The sequence below is a fragment of the Nematolebias whitei genome, chromosome 13 (genome assembly GCF_014905685.2).
Source record: "Nematolebias whitei isolate Nwh7 chromosome 13, NemWhi1, whole genome shotgun sequence".
Taxonomy (NCBI): Eukaryota; Metazoa; Chordata; class Actinopteri; order Cyprinodontiformes; family Rivulidae; genus Nematolebias; species Nematolebias whitei.
Window position 1 is genome coordinate 5,497,669 of NC_056510.1, and position 3,023 is coordinate 5,500,691.

Genomic DNA, 3,023 nt, shown 5'->3' on the forward strand with positions numbered 1-3,023 from the left:
GAGAGATATATAGAGATATATGTATATGTACAACCCCGATTCCAAAAAAGTTGAGACACTAAACAAATTGTGAATAAAAACTGAATGCGATGATGTGGAGGTGCCAACACCTAACATTTTATTCAGAACAGAACACAAATCACAGATCAAAAGTTTAAACTGAGAGAATGAATCATTTTAAGAGAAAAATCTGTTGTTTCCAAATTTCATGGCGTCAACAAATCCCAAAAAAAGTTGGGACAAGTCCATTTTTACCACTGTGTGGCATCCCCCCTTCTTCTTCCAACACTCAACAGACGTCTGGGGACAGAGGAGACCAGTTTCTCCAGTTTAGAAATAGGAATGCTCTCCCATTCATGTCTAATACAGGACTCTAACTGTTCAATCGTCTTGGGCCTTCTTTGTTGCACCTTCCTCTTTATGATGCGCCAGATGTTCTCTATAGGTGAAAGATCTGGACTGCAGGCTGGCCATTTCAGTACCCGGATCCTTCTCCTACGTAGCCATGATGTTGTGATTGCTGCAGAATGTGGTCTGGCATTATCGTGTTGAAAAATGCAGGGTCTTCCCTGAAAGAGATGACGTCTAGATGGGAGCATATGTTGTTCTAGAACCTGAACATAGTTCTCTGCATTAATGGTGCCTTTCCAGACATGCAAGCTGCCCATGCCACAAGCGCTCATGCAACCCCATACCATCAGTGATGCAGGCTTCTGAACGGAGCGTTGATAACAACTTGGGCTATCCTTGTCCTCTCTGGTCCGGATGACATGGCGTCCCAGTGTTCCATAAAGAACTTCAAATCGTGACTCATCTGACCACAGAACAGTCTTCCATTTTGCCACACTCCATTTTAAATGACCCCTGGCCCAGTGCAAACATCTGAGCTTGTGGAGCTTGCTTAGAAATGGCTTCCTCTTTGCACTGTAGAGTTTCAGCTGGCAACGGCGGACGGCACGGTGGATTGTGTTCACTGACGATGCTTTCTGGAAGTATTCCTGAGCCCATTCTGTTATTTCCTTGACAGTGGCATTCCTGTTTGAGGTGCAGTGACGTTTAAGGGCCCGGAGATCACGAGCATCCAGTAGAGTTTTACGGCCTTGACCCTTACGCACAGTGATTGTTCCAGATTCTCTGAATCTTTTGATGATGTTATGCACGGTTGATGATGATATCTTAAAAGTCTTTGCTATTTTACGCTGGGTAACAACATTCTGGTATTGTTGCACTATCTTTCTGCGCAACAATGGTGGAATTGGTGATCCTCTTACCATCTTGGCTTCTGAGAGACACTGACACTCTGAGAAGCTCTTTTTATACCCAGTCATGTTGTCAATTGACCTACCTAATTAGTGTTAATTGGTCTTCCAGCTGTTCGTTATATGCTCAATTTCCTTTTTCCAGCCACTTATTGCTACTTGTTCCAACTTTTTTGGGATTTGTTGACACTGTGAAATTTTGAATCAACATATTTTTCCTTTAAAATGTTACATTTACTCAGATTAAACCTTTGATCTGTCATCTATGTTAAATTACGAATAAAATATTGACATTTGCCATCTCCACATTATTGCATTCAGTTTTTATTCACAATTTGTTTAGTGTCCCAACTTTTTTGGAATCCGGTTTGTATGTGAATGTTTTTGTACAGTACAGAGACAACTTCTGTTGGGACGTGGCGCTATATAAATTAACTGAATTTAATTGAAAACTATACTTGTCCACCTGCACCTGTGTGTTATGGTTCAGAGCTGCTCACCCATTGGTTTATACTGGACCTCTGCCGGCTGTGAGCTCCGAGCCTCCAGGTGAGCTCCAACTGTGATGTCATATTTCTCCCACGGGTATTTGAACACCTCCGTCAGGTTGCAGGTCTGTGGGTTCTGGATGTGTTGGCAGCTGGTCACTGGTTTCTGGTTGCTCCTTCAGAGACAAACAGGAATTTCTGCCTTTAAAATGTTAAGGAGGAGGAGTTTAGTTAATGACTGACAGTAGAACCGTTCAGGTGAACACCCACCTGTCTGTCTGAGTGCTGACTCTGTAAGAGGTTCCTGTAGGGGTTCCTGGTCCAGGGTTCCAGCTCAGGATGTAACCCCAGTGGGTGGAAGTCAGAGTGACGTTGATGGGCTTTGGGAGCTCATTGACAGCTGGAACAGAACAAACCAGAACATTAAAGTCCATAAAAACCATCCACCTTATTCCTCGCCTCCATGCTGCCCTGCGTGAATTATGGGCGCAACTTCCAGCGCGGACCAGAACCGGCGTTTGTTTCTGTGGAACAGTACGAGTTAATGCAGTTTCTCCAAGCATTGTGGATTTAATTTAAACATGTAGGAACACCAGCTGTCAGAGCTCCAACAGGACCATCTAATCATACTGCTGCCTGCTGAAGACGAGGGGATAGAAAGGAGACAAAAAGGTTCCGAGTCTGGACTTCTTATAAACCGTCTGAGTCCACTTCCTGCCAGTCAAACCCAGAAAGTGTTTTTATTGATGAGTGAATTAAATTAAATACATATTTCAACATGAAAACACTGAGACAAGATGGAGACGTTCAGTGTCCTCCAGAGACTTCAGACTGGGACAGAGGTTCTTCTTTTAGAGGTCTGAGATTGAGACAGCGGTCCACTTTCCATACTGGGATGAAGCACAATGACACTAAACTCAATGCAGAAAAACACTCTACTGGTTTGAGAAGAACCAGTTACAGGTCCTGGAATGGTCCAGGCATAATGTTTGATTCAAAACTTGTTGGGACACAAGCAGAACCGTCCAACCTGTAGGGACTTGATGGATCCAGATATGGACCTGATGAGTCATGATGAACCAAGATCATAAAAATGGACTAAAACACAGGGACTGATGTCATCAATGACCTCAAGGTATTGATTAAAGGGTTAAGGTCAAAGGTCGGGACAGGGCATGTCCTTTAAGAGATGAAAGCACATAGATGTTCATTTTCTCAGGTAAACACAGTCAGCTGTGTTCTGACCCAGACAGGTAGTACTTCAGCTGTGTTCTGA